We start from the raw sequence: 20,289 nt of genomic DNA on the forward strand, positions 1-20,289 counted from the left end.
GTCATTCAGCCACAGCTCGCTAAATAAACAGATACCAATTTTCCCTTTATGCTCTTTGTCGATCGCTCTGTCACTCCAATTCAATAATCAGCCCACTGAATACTTGTAAATGTGTGGCAAAAAATCCAGCACAGTTTTGTATTTCACCGTAAAATATACGATGGAGACCACTCTATTATAGAGGCCGATTTAATTTACGTACAGACTTCGGTTGTTATTTAGTGAGCCGGAAGTTTAAATTAACTAACACCAAAAGCGAATTTTCCCGTCGGATCGGGTAGAGCGCGAGAATCCGATCCGGTGAATCCGTATTTTCTCGTGAACCCGATCCGCGTTATCGGGACTCACCAAACAGATGGTGGGCTCACCGGGGCATCGTTGGGATCCAGACTGGACCCCGCAGAAAGGCCTCGATAGACGATCAAATTCCTGAAGCAATTACACCATCAAAGTGTCGGGAGTTAGAGTAGAGTACCTATATTGAGAGAGTATGGCCACTGAAGTTACCACCTCTGATTGGCTCAGCCATCTTAGGCTAAATGGAGCCCTTAGGACCCAAAAATGGCGGACGCCATAAATTAATGTAATGCAAAATGACTCAAAATGTAGTTTTCTTTGCTTATCGTAACGAGAAATTTACTCAAATGCACCATTGCGACATCTTTACATATTTTTAAGGCTAATCGTGTGCAATTTTTGAGAAAAATTATCTTAGATGTAGTAAGGTTGGCAGCAAGTGCGGTTGGTGATAACCGTCAAAAGTTGGCAATGACCCCCCTCCCATCCACAAAAACCAAAACAAAGCACCGCCATTTTTGGGTCCTAAGCCTCTCCATGGGACCCAGTGGCCATACTCTCTCAATAGAGGTACTCTATCGGGAGTCATCAGTCTTAAACTCATTAATTTGCTTAATTTCAAAATGAAAACTTGGCAGAAAAGTTTCCTAAGGCAGGAAATGATGAATGGTGGCACTCCATTCTGATCTTACTTTGAACAAAATACTGCGGCCCGTCAAAATTTGATGGTAGATGGTGACCATCAGTCATCAGCATGTCTACTTTGATCGGAATTGGTTCGGAATTTGATCGTCTATCCAGGGCTAATCACTGGGGGTTTGCTCGAATCCGATGCTATTGATTATGCTCATAACTCATCCTTCATCGGAATTTCAAATATTTTTGAATTTTCCCGTTATCGTATAACATTATCCCGTTTCAACCGCAAGAGGAAGTAAATAGATTGAATGGACCATGGATAAAAATGCAAGTAAGTAATTTTCTTTCTTCTTCCGAATTATAATTCAAATAAAGAGACAAATGAAACTCTTTCTCTCTTCAGTTACTGTTCATGCAGCAGTAACTGCGTTATTTGAAATGGAGGAGAGGCACAGCAGCAAACTCGGTGTTCTCCTCCTCCTCATCGACATTCAACACCACCATATATTGTGCTTTAGGAACAGACGACAAAAAAGACAACGAATAGTTTAAAAAAATTGAAATATTATTAGCCTTGAGCAACCATTCGGTATTATCACTTACCTTCATGTGTGTCATGTTTACATCTGGTTTACATTTATTTCCCGCTCTTTTCCGTTGGATCGATCGCTCCGTCTTTTCACGGCGACGGATCTTCGATGGGTGTTGCACCATCGGTCACATCGGATCCAACAGGATTCAAGACGAATCGATCGGATATAGAGGCAAAAATTAGCTTTTAAGTTGCTAATTTCTCTTCTATTAGTTAAATTCAGAAATTTTCATTATAGTGTTATCGTTACGGATGGAATAGCTGGCGTCATAAGATTTGGTTACTAGCATAGAGTACAGAGTCGTAATGTGATTGGGAGAGCTGGGATCATGTCCTGGACGCCGAGTTCCGAGCCCGGTGTGCGCCGATCTTTGGTCACTTTTTCGATACATTTTCGATCCAAAATGGCTATGTAGAATGCGTGGTGATTCCTATCCTTTTTGTTTACATTGGATGGCCGGGTCCCCGTATATTGCAAACAATCAATTATGTATCGAAAATGTGGCCTGGCGTGACACGGGAGTATCGGAATTCGGGACCTGGAAAATGCTTAAAAAAGGGTCCCAGCTCTCCCACTCACATAACGACTCTATGTATGTACTCTATGGTCACTAGTTTCACCTTTATATGGACGTCATTATTTACCTTCATTCAACAGCGTGCCGGTCATTGAAATTAATAGGCAAAGAATAAAAATATAGCTTCCCAGTGCGGAAGGGTTGGATGGAACGACTTCTCTAACGAAATGTTCAGTTGTACCGTAGTATCGTTTTGAAAGCGGGAAGCTCAAAAAACGCAACCTTACGCAGATTTCGAAGTTAGGAGTGCATCTTAGACTTTGCGAATGCACTCATCGAGCTTTTTGAGACATTTGCTGTAAGAAAAAACTATAAATTTGGCTCTAGCAAAAGTTTGCAACACACCCATTCATGCGCGAGGGATTGCGAACTTTCGAGGCTGTCATAATACACACGCGTGGCATATGCAGAAATGTTTTGGGCCTTCTTGTGGAATTTCCTTACTTTTATAGTATTTTCGGATCGCCCTTGAAACGTTAGTGCTATTTCCGGAATAAAGTAAACTAGACACCCTTCCTACCAGGATTTCCAGACCTGTAGACACCCTGCTGAAATAGTCCATACCTTTTTCAGTTTTTTGCGAGTTTAAGTCCTACATGATATTTTTCTCAAAATGATGTGGGTTGTTCCCATGTGCGACGAGTCGCGTCGTCGCGCAGCAACCCTCTTACTTGACTCAACTTTTACCCCGTTGATCTACCTTGCCTCTAGCCCTGGGCTAGGGACGCACGATGTCATAGACTCGTAATGTCGGTCTTGCGCGTGCCCCCCCCCCCCCCCCCCGATCGTGATAATATGATCCTTCACATTACTCTTCTATGGGTTCCCTTCCGTTGATCTCTCGCAGGCGAGAGACATCACTGGCGGGGGAGAGTCGATGTAAAGCGGGCGCATCGCTTTGCGGCGCGGGTCTGTCGTTCTCTTTAACCAATCGCGCGGGCGACACATTTTTATCATTTTTGAGTGGGGGCAAGATGGCACCCACGCACGTGTTTATCTATCGGTACATCGATTCATCCTCGGCGTTGCCAAGTGCTTTTTCAATAATGTTGTTTTTGACTTCCATTCATATTCAGGAGTGTGAATCATGTGGTCAATATGGTTTTCTGAAAGAAAAAATTAAGTTATTACGAATACTGAGTCCGACAGTGTATACCTAGGATTCAGCGATGCAAACTTTCGTTCTTAATTTATTCTCTACTGAAATAAACACTATGGTGTACTTTTTCTTGATTTTTTGTGGGATCGTTTTCATAGTTTATTTGGTAAAAATTTCAGAAGTATTTGGGCAATGGGTTCTTGCCTTCCTTGAAAAAGAAGGATTTCACTCTGATATTGTTGATAACAGTGTGCAACAAAAAAAAATGACAAAAATGTCTCCCGGACGAGATAGGGTGATCCTTATGTATTTTGAGGCGCTGAATCCGAATATGACCTCCGTTTTATCCCATCACCCTCCAGTTTTCCGGAAAAGTCGATTTTACCCGGAAAAATGGCCCTTATCGGGCATTTTTGGTGTTTTAGCGACTATTACCCCCTGCAGAATGTAGGTAAAATTTTTCTCCAGTACGAGAAATGGCAAATCCGATGTATTTTGAGCCGCTGAGTCCGAAAATGACCTTCATTTTTCCCTGTCACCTCTCAGTTTTCCGGAAAAGCGACTTTTCCCCGGGAAAATGAGCAAATTTGAAGTATACAGGGTGTTTCAGACCACCCGTACCAGGCCTTTTTCTCGGTTGGTATAGGTCGTACGAAGTCGGAGATCGCAGGGTTGAATAGGGAATTGACCCCAAGGAATCCGAATTTCGTGGTCCCGAAACCCCTCCACCCCCCCCCCTTGGGGGGTAAAGGGGGGGTCACGATGCTAATAGTCACGGTTCCCGACCGAATTGCGGATAGATCGCATCAGAATTGAAAGGCACGGAAAATTTCAAGTGGAATTGACCCCTAAAAATTCTAAATCGGACCATCCAAGGCCCAAATTTGATCCCCTAAAGAGGGGGACAGTACTCCCCTCCATAATTTCTCTTTGGTCTCAAAATTGACGTAAATTCTCCAGAAAAAGACGGTTTCCCAGGTAATCGACCTCGAGAAATCCAAATTTCATGGTCCCGAAGCTCCTCTAGCTCCCCTTTGGAGTTAAACGGGGGGGCCCAATTTTAAAAATCGGGGCTCCTTTCCAAATCGCAAATTGATTGCATCCAAATTGAGGAGCAGCACACATTTACATCTTAAGTGACTCCTAAGAGTTCTAATTGACCCCCCTGAACGGCAGAAAGTAACCCCTGAGGAAGGGGGCCTCGCCCCCACCAAAAATTTCTCAGGATTCCTCTTTGGTCGCAAAATTGACGTCGATTCTCCAGAAAAAGACGGTTTCCCATGTAATCGACCCCAAGGACTCTAAATTTCATGTTCCCTGAGCTCTTCGGGGTCGATTACATGGGAAACCGTCTTTTTCTGGAGAATTTACGTCAATTTTGAGACCAAAGAGAAATTATGGAGGGGGTACTGTCCCCCTCTTTAGGGGATCAAATTTGGGCCTTGGATGGTCCGGTTTAGAATTTTTAGGGGTCAATTCCACGTGAAATTTTCCGTGCTTTTCAATTCTGATGCGATCTATCCGCAATTCGGTCGGGAACCGTGACTTTTAGCGTCGTGACCCCCCCTTAACCCCCCAAGGGGGAGTGGGGGGGTTTCGGGACCACGAAATTCGGATTCCTTGGGGTCAATTCCCTATTCAACCCCGCGATCTCCGACTTCGTACGACCTATACCAACCGAGAAAAAGGCCTGGTACGAGTGGTCTGAAACACCCTGTATTTGTCATGCATGCAATTTATTTGTATAATTTTTTCTGGACCCGTGGTGCAGTCATTCTTATGTAATTTAAGCCGCTGAATTCGAATATGACCTCGGTTTTTTTCCATCACCCCCCAATTTTCCGGTAAAGTCGATTTTTCCGAGCCTAAATTTGTGTATACGCTTTCCCGGACTCAAAGGGGATCAAAAATATATTTTAAACGTGTCCGCGACGTACGATACATCGATTCTTATGTATTTTGACTCGCTAAACTCGAATATGATCTTGGATTTTTCCGATCACCCACGATTTTCTCGAAAAATCGATTTTCTTTGGAAAACTACCTTTTTAGGTGTTTTTTGGACGATTTTCCTGTTGTGAGGAATCTAAGAAAGAGGTCAGCAGCAGGGATTTAGAGTTGAGGTTTGAGGGAGCATCATAAACGGAGCCGCATCGGCGCGCAAGGCGGAGGCAAGCGCGGACCTTCATGCCGCGTCTAACAGTGCGTCAGGGGAGCGCATTTGCCGTTGAGGCGGCTTAACCTGGTGAGGCCGACACCCGGCTGATTTTCTGATGCTGCATCGGTTTTGATGCTGAGTCCAGCATCAAAATTGAGGCGGCTTCAATTAGCAGACACGTCGGACGCCAGCGCCCCGGGCTCGGCTGCCGGTCGGCTAATTGCACCGGACTGTGTTTTCAACCCTTCCTCGGCGTCCACTTCTTAGAACTTCTCCGCGAGGCGTGGGCCGCCGCCAAGACAAAGGGGTGTTCCGCGAATTCATCGCCAAGTCCGAGGGTCGCGGTCTTCTGGGACAGCCCCGTCGGTAATTAAGCTGGGTGGCGGGTCCGAAAATTGAGGCCGTATCGGGCCGCAAGCCGAGGGTCCGGCCTCAGAAGTTGAAGCCCATGTTGGTCCCTGAGCCAGCATCAAACCTCAGCATCAGCGCTTAATGCTGGCTCGGTCGGCACTCCAGCATCGGGCTTCAATGCCCGAAGCCGGCGCCGGCAGGTTGCGCGCATAAGGCGCGGCGCCGCATGCCCGCACGGCCTTTACCTGGGCATACGGCATTAATGCTGAAGCTACGAGTCGATGCTGTACAGCATAACCTCATGAGGCGCCTCAAATGCCTGGTCAGCAGTCATCGCAGACATAGAGGCTTCCGAATCGGCTCCTCGTCGCGAATAAGTGGATCCACATGTAGAAAAGTTTCTCCACCGCGCTCAATCGATACATCGAAAGCAGTTGTGGCGAGCAGCAAGATCCTTCTCCGCACCGAGTAGTCGCGATATCGTATTATCGAATGCACGGCGGAGGGAAGGAGTTTGTATTTTTTTCATTTCTCCTCCAGATATCTATATTATAAGCTCCAAGACCTCCTAATTTTGCGAAACTGGTAACGCTTAGTTCCAGCGTTCTACCGGGCCGATTTTCATGATTTTTGCGGCTATCGACGGGCAATGGTGTCTAGATAAACCAACTCTTTTCAGATTTTCAAAATATGACCCAGGTTTTTTTACATTACGGGGTAAAGTTGCGAATTCTCCCATTTAAACGATGTAAATTTATACTTTTTGTCATAGTTCGTTTGAGCGTTCTACCTGGCCGATTTCCATGATTTTTGCGTGAATCGACAGGTAATAGGCCCTAGATGAGCCCGCTCTAATCAGATTTTGGAAAAAGGACCCAGGTTTTTTTAAAATCATGTTATAAAAGTGAGTGAGTTTACAGAATGCTCCGGTGCTGCTACCGCTATGCGCGGGAGGATGCGCAGTGGTCAAGGAGGTTACGCAGTAGCTGTGTAGCCTGCTCATCAGCTCTACACTTATCTCCACAAGATTCGCGCCGTGATCTTCATGTAGGGCGGTGTAGTCGTCTAAGACGTCGAGAGCGTCCACTATGAACTCAATGTGGGATCGATCCCCGACTCATGAAATCTTAATTAATACCCGACTATCATTGTTCATTGTTTTACTGCAATATTCCATTAATCAGTCATTCCAAAACGCGTCCTTTTAATTTTAAAGTAATTTTAAGTAAAGTTTAAAATTAAAGTATAAATCTTATCGTAATTTTTTAGGGGAAAAATAAAACTAACACTGATAGGAGGGTAAAAATAGAGCCGCGAAGCGGCCCATTGATGGCGCGGAGCGCCTTCAGGGGGTTGGGCCGCGTAGCGGCCAGGGGGCGTAGCCCCCTAGTTCGATATATTCACGATCAGGGACGGAAATATCTTCATCGGAAGAGTGGAGCAGAGAATTTCCACGCCTCGCTGAAATTCCTTCTCCACCCATAGAAAAAGTGTATCCACCCCTAAAAAAGTTTCTCCACGCCCAAAAAAGTTTCTCCATCTCTGAAAAAGTGTTTCTCTCCCGACGAAAATTGCTCTTCCCCAAGAGAAATCACTTCTCCCCCTGAAAATAGGTTTTCGTACAAACGGCGTTCCATAGATTAACGGAAAGGAACCCATTCTCTTCCATCCAGTCCCGCTAGAGCTTGAGCTTCCCGTCGATCAGAGGTTGGGCGTGCTTTGCGATAGATCGAGTGATCGGTCATTGAAACTTATTTCAGTAGACCTTAATAATTGAACCTTTACCATAGCTTCAAATGAGAAAATATTAACTGTCGACGATTTAAGCTTCGCCACTGCTGTACGTCGTTCCGTCACTGTTACTTCATCTGCTCAAAGATAAAGTAACCTATCGACAAAGTTAATTCAGTCTGCGATCGCGAAAAGTACTCGCCTCAGCGAAACGGAATTTTTCAGCGATGAAAACTGAATTTTGCCAGATTCTTGGACGTGCTAAAAGGAAAATATTTTCGGTGCCGTTCTTTTCCAGTAAAATTTATTGCCAAGAGTCTTTGGAAAGTGAATCTCAATTTTTGCGTGCTTGCCAAGCCATGTATAAAATGGGCAATAAACGCTAAAAAGTTTTCAGAAATCGTGTTTTCGACCTTGCTATTGACTCTCGGAGTGACAAAAACACCCTTGTGCTTGTGATGCCATCTTAATATCCTGAATCGTATAGTCCGGTAAATAGAATCTCTAAAAGTAAAAACTCCAATTTTATACAAGCTTGTCAAGTTGAGCAAACAAATGTCGAAAATTCGAGAATCGCGGAGATTACGACCGACACGAGCATTCGGCCTAACTATAAGCTTACAAATGCCGGAAGGCCCCTGTGACCTTATTAATCAGATATAAAAATGGTCCTTGAAAACCAAAAGCTGATTTACTGCGTGGTTTTCAAGAAAGGGGGCACAAAACGTATTTTAATCAACAAACTAATTGTCATGCCTTGAAGCGCTACTAAAAGTGAGCTAAGACTCAAAAATGAGAACTCTAGCCGATTTCTGTCACTTATTTCTTTTGTGCTTTCAGCCTATTCATAAACGATGTGGTCCAAAATGTTTAGCGTCACGTACATTTTTGGTGGACCGGTCAGACGTGAAGAATTATGATTTGGGCCGCCGCGCGCCGCCGTCGGTGACTGGTCCTCTATTAATTTTCGCGACCAAACATGTTCATCGTCTCTATAACTTGCGAAGGGCCGATCTGAGTTAGAGTAGAGTACCTGTATAGGGAGAGTAGCGACAGATCTGAAACTCCGAAAGTCCATCAGGCCTTCACCGATGCCTCCGCGAATAAAGTTAGGGCCCAAAAGGGCAGCCAACCTATGAATTTCGAATGTCCAGAGCGATTTACAAATACAATTGTTACGAACCGTCGTTTAGAAAGCATGTATTTGGTTTACTTTTTGCATAAATTTACTTATTTTTGCGAAAGAACGCTCATTTATGTACATTCTTAGCCATCTTGGTTAGAATTGAAATCTGTAGGCTGGCAGTGAAATTTTGTGTGTTAGAAGTTGCTCAGAAGGGTGGCTGCACTTTTGGGCCCTAAGCCCTCCATGAACCGATCTGTCGCTACTCTCCCTATACAGGTACTCTAAGTTAGAGCCGTCGCGGCCCTCTTAGAATTTTGTGCGGCCCACTCATTCTCTATGGTGTCTCTTCTAATATGAAATGTACTAAAGAGCCCTTTTCATCACCCAGTACCCTCTAGTTTTATTCCCTCTCCTCTTTTTTTCTTTCTCTTTTCTCTTTTCCGTTCTTTTTTTCCTGTCAACCGGCCCACAGGGAGCTTCTTTAATTCCCAGGGGGCCAGTCCGCCTCTGCTAAAAAACACCAAAAAAAAAAAGAAAAAAAAAAAAAAAAGAAGAACAGAAAAATTAAAATAAAAAAGTGGTGATTGCAATCAATTTCGGATGCTACACTTCACAGAGCCAAAATCCTCTGTTTCATTTTCGCTGCGTTTCCGACCAAGATCGGTCTTGCAGTATTATTCGGGGTTCCTCGGTCGCTAAGAGCAATGAAATGAAATGTACATCTTCTAGGAAAAACAGAACCACCAACTACGCGCGAGCAACCAGCTGCGTGGCACGCGTCACATTCATGCTCGTTCACGTAAGATCTTAGAGACTAATAACTGGCGCAGTGGCGCAGGTAGAGGGAGGAAGGATGGGAAATATCATCCAGTAGATAGGGGGGGGGGGGGTTGTTTTTTCTCCCTTAGCGGCTCGATTCATTCCCCGTTGTCCTGGGATTGTTTTTGTTCCTCTTTCAGAATCGCCCCCTCTGAGCGTATTTATTTCTCGGGGGAAAGGGGGGGATGATTTGATTAAATTTAGAGCAAACATTAACCTTGTTAACCCCTTGTCGGATAGGCTGTAGCCTACATCGTCTTATTTGCCCCGATTGACGCACGGATGCTCTACGATGCCGATCATGGCGACAAAAAAATTAATAAATAAATAAATTAAATAAAAACAAGCGATGAGGACTCCAAAAAGAACAGCAAAACAAGTGATGCTAACGCTAAAATCTTTGACGAATCATTTGGTTTTGTTTTCAATGACTAAGAAAATGAAAAAAGAAATAAAGAAAACAAAATTCCTTGAAAAACTGCTGAAATCCCTCTTCAATCTTATTCCACTCTAAGCCCCTTCCCCCCACCTTACGGTCAAGTTACGTTATATGATGCTGTGAATGAAGAGAAAACTGAAAATACAATGAAAACTCACCTTAGTGAATGTTTTCATGGCAGCAATCCTTAGAGCTCAGGAAAACCCAACAAAAATAATCGACTTTGTTAAACAGGTACGTAAACTATCACAGAAAACACAAAATTTGAACCGTTTAACTACTTTGCGACCTGAAACAGAAAAGAGAAAACTTATGATCAATTATTTGTCGAATGCGTTTCCATTCTATAAGCCCTCCGACCTTCTAAATTTTCATTTCTGGTAAAAGTTCGTTCTAGCGTTCTACTGTTACAGTAGCAATTTGTATGATTTTTGCGGCGATGGACGAGTGACAGTCTCTAGATGAACCCGCTTTATTTGGATTTTGAGAATGTGATCATATTATTTGTGATCAGGTTTTTCATATTAGGGTGAACCGAGGAGCTAAGCGTGGTAAAGGGCAATAAGCGAAAATTTGAATGCCCGCCGATGAAAAATGGCGGAAATTTTAAATTTAGTAGAAAATTGAAGTAAATAAGGGAGGTGTTGAATCTTGGTTTATTTTTACGTTCCCCTAAATAATTCGATTTTAGAGGGGCGCGTTCACACGACATGCCGAGCTGCTCGTCAGCCTGACGTAAAGCTTGGCGCGGATCTCGACGAGCCCTCAGCAGACGTTCGCCATATTGAGGATAGACAACGCTTCGGTGGAGGGCTCGGCTAGGGACACGGGACCCTCCACTAGTATCTTACTTTCGGAACTTCCAACATATAACTGTTGACCTACTAGATTGATGGTTAACAACGTAGTGGTGGACAAACCAAAGTTCGTGTTACAGAGAGAATTCCCACCCTTTTCCCCCCTTTCTACGTCTCCTGATTTTCGGCACTCACGCCACAGAATATATAGGCTTCACCAACAGGAGGCTCACTCCCAGCGTATCTCGGTCGAAGAAGAAGAACAAACCTAGAAAGCATTGCTTACACTTTGCCTTTAGTCCGGAGATCGGACGACCTTCAACGCTGTCAGTTTATTTGGCGAAACGCGCTCCTTCCTATCCCCATTTTCTACCTGAACGCATTCACGTGGCAACGTTGCAGAGCCGCTGGAAAGTACAAAACGCGATACATTGGAGTAAACGGGAGTGAACCTTCTGTTGGTGAAGCCTATACAGGGTTATCCAGAAGTCCGGGACCCCCCTTATAACTTTTGAACAAAAAATGCTAGAGATTTGAAATTTGGGGAATGTTCCTAGGTCAAAGGGAACTACTTTTTGGCGTACCCAAAATTTTGGGGGGCGCCCCCCCTGAGGGGGGGCGGACCCTAACTTTTTTTTTCAAATGGGAACCCCTATCTTGTGATACATCATTCGAAAAGGCTTAAAAAAAGAAAACTTTTGGCGCAAACCGATTGTCGATACCTCAATTTTTAACAAAATGGCGGCCAAAAAATGGCGGCTCATTCAAAAGTCTGGGCCTCCGCTCATAACTCATGAACAAAAAATGCTAGGGATTCGAAATTTGGGGAATATTCCTAGGTGAAAGGGAACTACTTTTTGGCGTACCCAAAAGTTTGGGGGGCGGCCCCCCTGAGGGGGGCGGACCCTAACCCTTTTTTTTCAAATAGGGATCCTTATCTTGTGATATATCATTCGAAAGGGCTTGAAAAAAGAAAACTTTTGGCGCAAACCGATTGTCGATACCTCAATTTTTAACAAAATGGCGGCCAAAAAATGGCGGAAATGCGTTTTTTGGTTATTTACCGACGTATTCGCTTGAAACTTGGTTTCCACAGGTTAAAGGTACAGGTATTTTGCAAATCCAATATCATATTTGTTTTTTTCGTGCTCGAAAACCTGTGGAAACCAAGTTTCAAGCGAATACGTCGGTAAATAACCAAAAAACGCATTTCCGCCATTTTTTGGCCGCCATTTTGTTAAAAATTGAGGTATCGACAATCGGTTTGCGCCAAAAGTTTTCTTTTTTCAAGCCCTTTCGAATGATATATCACAAGATAAGGATCCCTATTTGAAAAAAAAGGGTTAGGGTCCGCCCCCCTCAGGGGGGCCGCCCCCCAAACTTTTGGGTACGCCAAAAAGTAGTTCCCTTTCACCTAGGAATATTCCCCAAATTTCGAATCCCTAGCATTTTTTGTTCATGAGTTATGAGCGGAGGCCCAGACTTTTGAATGAGCCGCCATTTTTTGGCCGCCATTTTGTTAAAAATTGAGGTATCGACAATCGGTTTGCGCCAAAAGTTTTCTTTTTTTAAGCCCTTTCGAATGATGTATCACAAGATAGGGGTTCCCATTTGAAAAAAAAAAGTTAGGGTCCGCCCCCCCTCAGGGGGGGCGCCCCCCAAAATTTTGGGTACGCCAAAAAGTAGTTCCCTTTGACCTAGGAACATTCCCCAAATTTCAAATCTCTAGCATTTTTTGTTCAAAAGTTATAAGGGGGGTCCCGGACTTCTGGATAACCCTGTATATTCTGTGCTCACGCCCCGTTCAGTGCCCCCTCCTACTCCCCGTGGCCCCTCTGATCTCGGGGCTGGGCCCGCTCGGTACTCATGATTCACTAGAGTCCCCTTGCCCCATTGCACATTTTCTCTCCTCCGTGCTCTCTCTCCCACATTTTGTATCCATACTTCGACAATAGATTTCGCTGTCTGGTCTTTCGGTTTGCGTTCCTCTACAGATTTACATGTTTTGTCTTTGATGGGGTCCGCGGCCGAAGCCAGCAGCCTTCGAGTCTCTCACACAGCTCCTCGTATAGTTCGGCTTGTCCGGTGACGTATGAGCGCGGACGGACCAAGTCCCTTTACGATTTTCACCTTGCTTCCTTCCATAGACCCTTCTCCTTGCCAAGACGCCGCCTCCGACACCGGTTTGTGCTTGCACACTCCAAGCTAGGAATGGCATTGGCTCCCTAGTCATCCCCCCCGGTCGCCGCCTCCGACACCGGTTTGTGCTTGCACACTCCAAGTTAGGAATGGCACGGGATTGTACATCCACCGTCCTTGTGCAAGGTTAAATTTTTGGAAGGAAGTCCGATTTCCGGCTCCCACCCCCTTTTTGTTGCCCACCACTCAGCCCTTCAGTTAGCCATAGCCCCGCTCGCCATTTTTTGTATTTTTAGTTAAGCACAGTTTGTCATCTTTGATTTTGTAAGTATCAATAAATGCACCCCTTTTGAGATCTTTCGATGATGAATTTCACGCGCCATTTGCTACTTATCTGTTACGTGGTCTGAGGAGGCTCCAAAGGGCCCATAAGGCGTTTAGTGCATCCCCCCCCCCAGTCAGCCCCCCTCTCTCATTCCTTCATTTTTGAAGGTGGTCCCTCGGTTTCCCCCTTTTCGCCATTTTGACTGAGCTCCTCCCCCCTCTCAGTCCCGTCCAGTGTGGGAAACTAAGCTCATGACTTCTCCCAAAGCTCGTCATCCACCTAGTAGGTCAGATAACTGTTCCTCCTTTATAATGAGCTTCTTAACCTGTTTCTAATTCTTGCATTTTCAGAAACTACATTGTCTCCTGATCACGCAGTAACTTTTTCAGATTCTTCCGAGCCGTTTTTCCCTCCGAAAACGACTTTTGATGTTCGAAATTTTAAAATACCGCGTTTGCCCGCGATTTAGCGGCAATCCAATATGGCGCCGGAATTATCTTCTGGCTTCTTGCCACACATTCGACCGGGCGCCGTCAGCGGGACCCCTACGCATTCGAATATCGAGGCTAATCAAAACAACCAACTGGCTGTTATCAATTTCACCTTTGACAAAGATTTCTCTAGTTTTTGGCATATTTTCTGAACTGTTATTCGTTCAACTAAAATATCTATTCCTGCTTCACAAATATCTCAACCTGCAATCTCCTTGGAACGTCGGGAAATCCGAAAATATCTTCCAAAACTGTGTTAGTTATATATGTGTCCTTATCACCAAAGTATCTAAAGGTGTTTGTTTTTCAGTTGAAACCGCCGTGTTTTTAGGTGTTGGGGTTAACATTGCGCACGATTTTTAAAGTGTTAGTTATATGTGTGTGCCCCAATCACTTATGTATCTAAAGGTGTTCGTTTTTCAGTTGAAATCGCCGTGTTTTATGTGTTGGGCTTAACAGTGCACACAATTTTTCCAGAGTTCGTGTTAGTCAAGATATACTTATAAGTGTTCTTCTAATGATACATTTTCTGCGGTCATACACAGATTCTTGCACTTGCAACCATTCGGTATTCGAACAATCTTCACATTGGAAGATTTTTCCTCCTTTCTTGAGCGTTAAAGTCAGTATGTAATCTTTATATTTGCTCATTACTTCTACTTACTCACATATTCTTTCCGATGGTGTTGTGAATACTTCCTCATGGCCAACTCCCTTTGAAGTCTGATAGTGTAGTAAATTATTCTTCTGTTATCTGAGCATTTATTTACTAAAAAATCAGTTCAAAGGAATTTTCTTCGTCATCACTCTACCCTGGAACTGTGTGTGCCGGCACCAACAGACCCTTCGGAAAAATCCGTTAAATCCTGAAAGTAAGAGGTACGTAAAAATAATGTTCAAACTAGTACGGTTTTAATTTGCTCCAACATGCACATCACCAGTTTTGAATTTTTTGGAACATACGTGGTTTTCTCGTAAAAAATGTTTAAGTTGTGCAATGAATGTAATATCCAGTAATTGAAAATCACAAAAAATGTAGTAAGTGTTAATTCGAAGGCACACCAAGGTATTCTCTTATCACTGGATTGACATGGAAACCTGAGGTCTTCATTTCACAGCAGTAATGTTTAGGCACTGATCAAAATATAAGTCGAAGAAAATTTGTCTAGATTTTCCTCCACAACACCCATGGAAACCCTTAAAATCAATTATGCAGGCGGATGCGCTAGACTCCAGCCAACAAGTTCATGTGATTGCAATATCTTGAAGTGGATGCCTCCAGTTGGTAGATTTTCTCACCTCATTTCATTGTCAGCATTATCTTTTTTTTTTGTCTCAGTTTCTAAACTCAGTTGCTTTTTCATAGTGCCATTTCTCTGCTAAAGAGCCTTGTGTATTTCATTTCAATAAATAATTTGCAAGAAAGAGGGAAGAACAACCACGAGGATCGTCCAGAGATGAGTTTACCTGTTCAAAATCTCCTAAACTGAGATAGGTAGAGAAAATCTGTAATAAATTTTAAAAAAGCCACCACTCTGGGCTCTCTAACGCGCTATAGATTTTTAAATTTGGCTTGATAGAACTCTAGAAAAGTGGGTTTTTCTGAATCCACCTCCTATCCGCTAGGGTCCAAAATTTTACGTCGCTTCATTCGCAAATGAGCCACTGTGTCTGTCGCTCATGGCAAAGAAGTGGCTAAGGGGTGATTGAAACAAGTGTTAAACATAATGAAGGACATTTTCCAACGAGGAAATGACGGATTGACCCGTGTTTTCTTTGATTATTGGTAGGTTTGAACTGCGGTACATGGAAATGTTAAGCTATGTATTTAGTCAACCCGTGAAGTTGTAACGCTGAATTTGGTTTCGGTATCTGAATTCAGCTATATTATTCGTTCTCTTGCCAAGAAGGGTGACCCTAGCTGCTCAAATTCAGGTTCATTTATGGTAAAGAGTTGTATTAGCTGCATATTTTTCTAAATCATACATCTTTGACGAAATTTCTTCGAGAACGGGCAGGATAACTTAAATTCTTATGAAGGATTCAGTTAGCTAGTGGGAATTAACGTTGACAATTTTGTAAACTTTTACTCGGATGCAACTGATTTTGAAGTAACACGGCTAATCCTGCTAATTTCTTGTAAGAAAATGTCCGAAATTTAGTTTAACATGTATTTCAACCACCTCTAAGCCACTTTTTTGCCATGAGCGATAGACACGACGGCTCACTTGCGAATGAAGCTCCGTAAAATTTTGAACCCGTGCAAAGAGGAGGTGGGTTCAGAAAATCCCACTTTTCTAGAGTTCTATCAAGCCAAATTTAAAAATCTACAGCGCATTAGAGAACCAAAGTAGTGAATTTTAAAAGCTTATTACAGATTTTCTCTACCTATCTTCGTTTAGGAAATGTTAAGCAGGTGAACTTACTTTCTGGACGACTCTCTAATTATCGCCATTGGAGACCATTTAGGTAATCGCAATTGAGAAGGGAGCTTGCAAAGCAGATAGCAACTCACCTTTCATCTTCAGGATTTTTAACAACACCCATTTGTTCAGAGCCAAGGCATGCATCTTCACAAAAATTGTGTGTAGTTCCATGTCGTAGAATGTAACTTAAAGCTGACTTTCTGGTAAAACGCTCAGCATACTGATCCATTATTTCCCCCAAAAAAACCAGGTTCAAAGTGAATCGAAGTATTGCGGAGGATGTAATTACATAGAAATGGGTGGATGAGAAATGGAGATTAAATCACTGATGTTATATCTCGCAATGAGACAAACTATCAAAGAATGGCACACACTAGCAATTCACAATATACCTGTTGATAATTATGGAACACTGAACAGTTTAATAAGTTTATGGTCCCAGAATAGAAATATGTGGAAGGCTACGTAGTCTTGAGTGGCTTCCTGAGAGTAAACGTGTGATACATGTAATATGTTGTGGATATTTCTTTAAAGAGAGCCATTAAGGGAAGGACATTCGATTACTGATTCTATTTAGATTGCTGGAAATGAGAAGTAGGAAGTTTTCTCCCAAATATTTACTTCCCGAAACAAAGCACAGGGCTTCGCACTATGAAGCTTCGGCATGGTCAGTATCAGTGTCAGAATTTAACCGTCCGATCTGAAGTTTAACCAAAAACTATTGCAAAAAAATATGCACTCAACATTTTCAAGAAGAATTATTCCCAAATTCACTTCACTACCACGGAAACACAGTATCTCAGGGTACTGAAATGACTGAGTAAACTAGCACTTTGGTCAATATTTTCGGATTTCCCAACGTTCCAAGGAGATTGCGGGTTGAGATATTTGTAAAGCAGGAATAGATATTTTAGTTGAACGAATAACAGTTCAGAAAATATGCCAAAAACTAGAGAAATCTTTGTCAAAGGTGAAATTGATAACAGCCAGTTGGTTGTTTTGATTAGCCTCGATATCCGAACGCGTAGAGGTCCCGCTAACGGCGCCCGGTCGAATGTGTGGCAAGAAGCCAGAGGGTAATTCCGGCGCCATATTGGATTGCCGCTAAATCGCGGGCAAACGCGGTATTTTAAAATTTCGAACATCAAAAGTCGTTTTCGGAGGGAAAGATGGCTCGGAAATATCTGAAAAAATTACTGCGTGATCAGAGACAATACAGGGTGATCCAAAAGTCCCTTCCACCCCCTCTAACTTTTTACCTAATTGAGGTAAAGATTTGAAACTTGGAGGATATTCCTAGGTCAAAGGAAGCTACTTTTTGGACCCCCTAAAATTTTCAGGGGGGCCACCTTGGGGGGCAACGGCCCCCAACTTTTAATTTTCAAATGGGAAGACCCCCTTTGTGATAGCTCGTTCGAAAGAGCATAAAAAAAGAAAACTTTTCGCGCAAACCCGAGGTCAATATTCAAACCGCTTCAAAATGGCGGCCGGTTAAAGTTCAAAGTGGCTGAAAATTCACACCGGTTATTTGTCGATGGATTTGCGCGAAAATCAGTAAACAGGGGTATTTTTACACGAGAGAAACGAATTTGACGTTAGATTTTCAAAAAAACCGAAATTTTCAAAATGGCCGCCGGTTAAAGTTTAAAATGGCCGAAAATTTTCACCTCGGTTTTTTCCTGATGGATTTGTCTAAAACATGGAATTTGAGAGAATTTTGGCATAAGATAAACAAATTTGAACTTAGATTTCTAAAAAAATCAATTTTTGGTCATTTTGAACTTTAACCGGCTCGGAAATATCTGAAAAAATTACTGCGTGATCAGAGACAATATGTATAGTTTCAGAAAACGCACGAATTAGAAACAGGTTTACAAGCTCTCCACCTGTCCCCAAGAGGCCTGCGCCAGTGGAGGGTCTCTTGTCTCTGGGCTCGGCGAACGGTCCGCAGCGGCCCGTCTATGGATCTAGAGGCAAAGTAGGTTTATAGTGTGTACTCGCACAATAAAGCCGTGGACAAGTCGTGCGAAGCGAGAATTCAAATCGCCACGTATTCTTATGGGGCAATCCTGTTTTTCTACGCGCAAGTTCTCTTTGTGCCCGTAGTAATGAAAAGTTTTTACTGATGAAATGTTTTAACAGCGTGATGAAGTATGCTCTCTAAAACTTTCAATTGAATATTTATTTTCCTCGATAAAATAATCGAGCTTGAAGTGAAGGTCTCAAATGGCGGGAAAACTTACTGTTCTTCCGACTGAGCGAGATTCATATCCTCCCATCATGCTCTGCGCGACGGAACTAGTCCATTTTGCGCTCCGTTGAGACAAGTCGACGATCCGAGACTCTCATTGGCTGGCTGGGAGATTTTATTGTTCCTTGCCGTAAGAAGGGGTATGCGAGCAGTACCTAATTTGCTTCAAAATCCCTAGGCCCATCCAGTTGCACGTCAGGCGCCCTGACAAACAGCTCAGCATGCCTTATGAATGCGCCTGATCTGACAGCCGCAAAATTCAAAACCTCGCGACTCGTGGTTGGTATGGAGGTATGGGTGATTTTCAGACTTGGAATACACCAGGACCCCGCGCACCACGTCAACTTTGAAAAATTATGACTTCCCTCTAAACTGCTCCCCCAGGATGAACTGGTTCTTCTTTTAAAGCTGAAACCCTACCTTACTTGAAATATGTGAGAAATTGGGAGCACCCCTCCCTAACCCCCCCCCCCCCCCCGCCCCATGCGGTTTCGGGGGGCTGAAAATATTATAATTGAATTCTTCCGGGCTGATTTACGCGGAAACGTGTTTGTCTCGAAGCTCAATTTTCGGTTATTTCCGAGGGTGGACTGGAACACCCATTATAAAAATAGGTATGCAATTAAAAAACTTGACAAGATTATTCAAAAATTAAGTTTTCAGCAATTCGATAATTTTGTCTCGTTTTTTATCTCGGCTTTCTAAACAGCAGCATCGCCCGGGCATTCGGCCCCCTTTGATCCCCTCAATGACGCAACAAATCGATAAAAGTCATTCGATGACAGTTATCAAATCCACACGCTGTTAAGGAAACCCGCGGATCTGCAAGTGGTAATGATGGGAGAGATGAATATTGCGAAACCAAAACGTTTGACCTTGAGAAGCAGGTAATCCAAATTCCGAACGGTACTTTACTGCGGTGAAGAATCATTTGAATACGAGATCGCTACGAGATAGGGTGATTGTTGCAGGTCTTATAGGCGGAACAAACAGATTACGAATCCGTCGTTCTCTCAGACGTAAAGGCGTAACTCCAATTCTACGTGAGTCCCGTTGTTCGTGTTACTCCACGCTTTCCGCAACTAGCGTACACAGAGATACGCCCTGAGAAAAAAGACAATATTTCGTAGCGCAAAAACGCCCAGTGCAAGCAGCGGGAGAAAATTGAATTTTTTAGTATGTTTCGGAAGAGTTGAGTGACGAAAATGTGCGACCGAACGGTATTTGCATGGTTGCATAACCCTTAGGCACAATTTGTCACCCTGGAGCAAGAAGACATACAACCACAAATTCATACACGCCTGACAAATTGTTAACACGTGCGACAAAATACGTGTTAAAACCTTCGTGCAAAGGTTTTGACAAGTCTTTACGAGTGCACAGTTTAAAAAAAAAAAATAATAACACTGAATGAAATTGTATCTTTGCCCAACATACTATTTCATTTTTAACGCTGAGCTGACAATGAATAACAAGGGGACTATGCCTCCTGGCCGCTACGCGGCCTAACCCCAAGAGACGCTTGCTTCGCGGTCTCTTAGGCCCACTTTGACAAAAGAACGACCATAATAATTTAAGATTTTCATACCCGACTCTCCTTTGTCCAATCTTCCTCTGGCCGGGAACGATTGGACCAATAAGGATCGAATAAAAAAATCGGCATTTATTTCAAACTTCACGCCAAGACTGGAACAAAACGGGACGAAGCGTTTCGTAGCTTTTGGATAGTTTGTAGCAAACGAGCATACCTTCGACACCCTTATCTTATCCTGCCAATAGACCAAGATTCAGCATTTCTCGTTTTGTTCAATTTTCCGCTACATTTCAAATTCTCGCCATTTTTCATTGGCGGGAATTTCAAATGTTGCCATCTATACTATCAGCTCCGAGACCTCCTAATTTTGCGAAACTGGTGACGCTTAGTTCCAGCGTTCTACCGGGCCGATTTTCATGATTTTTGCGGCTATCGACGGGCAATTGTATCTAGATAAGCCAACTTTTTACAGATTTTCAAAATATGGCCCAGGTTTT

General features: G+C 43.3%; 1 protein-coding gene and 1 long non-coding RNA gene across 6 annotated transcripts in view; one reads left to right on the forward strand and one right to left on the reverse strand.

The window, feature by feature from the left end:
* Nucleotides 1–9,124, forward strand: part of LOC140224544 (uncharacterized) — a 192,120-nt gene extending 182,996 nt beyond the window's left edge. The window contains exon 2 of the long non-coding RNA XR_011899821.1: nucleotides 8,469–9,124. This is a non-coding gene — a long non-coding RNA (uncharacterized lncRNA). The remainder of the gene's footprint in view (nucleotides 1–8,468) is intronic.
* The window catches only part of LOC109029726 (myocyte-specific enhancer factor 2), a 428,152-nt gene that overhangs the window by 259,902 nt on the left and 147,961 nt on the right, over nucleotides 1–20,289 (reverse strand). For all 5 annotated transcript variants that reach the window (XM_072300129.1, XM_072300136.1, XM_072300154.1 and 2 more), the window contains exon 2: nucleotides 9,988–10,118. The gene's annotated coding sequence lies outside the window, so the exon portion shown is untranslated. The remainder of the gene's footprint in view (nucleotides 1–9,987; nucleotides 10,119–20,289) is intronic.

Source organism: Bemisia tabaci, chromosome 1 (assembly GCF_918797505.1).
Source record: "Bemisia tabaci chromosome 1, PGI_BMITA_v3".
Lineage (NCBI taxonomy): Eukaryota > Metazoa > Arthropoda > Insecta > Hemiptera > Aleyrodidae > Bemisia > Bemisia tabaci.